Raw genomic sequence first — 449 nt, forward strand, 5'->3', positions numbered from 1 at the left:
CCTATCGTTGGCCGTGGCCTTAGCTGACTTGGGTGCTATTGCCTTCCGGCGTACCTTCGGGGCGGTGGAACTAGCGCAATGGGACGAACTAGTCGAATGTATCGCCCTCCACACCCCCTCCCTCGAGCCGGATGCGCTATCTTGGCATCTTGAGCCAAGTGGCCGATTCTCGACTAGGTCCCTATATCAGGCGATTGTTCCCACGCCGGGCCCGGTGGAATTATCCGTTCTTTAGGAAATCAAACTCCCCTTGAAAATCCGCATATTTCTATGGCAATGGGTCCGAGGCCGGCTCCCCTCGGGCACAGAGGTCCGAAAGCGTAGTGGCCCTGGGGATGGTCTCTGCCCCATTTGTTTGGTGCCGGAGGATTCCAACCACATCTTCTTTCGGTGTCCTGCGGCACAATTCCTATGGAGATGCTTCCGGGAGGTCGTGGGCGGCAACTGGT

The sequence above is a fragment of the Triticum dicoccoides genome, chromosome 6A, assembly GCF_002162155.2.
Source record: "Triticum dicoccoides isolate Atlit2015 ecotype Zavitan chromosome 6A, WEW_v2.0, whole genome shotgun sequence".
NCBI classification, from domain to species: domain Eukaryota; kingdom Viridiplantae; phylum Streptophyta; class Magnoliopsida; order Poales; family Poaceae; genus Triticum; species Triticum dicoccoides.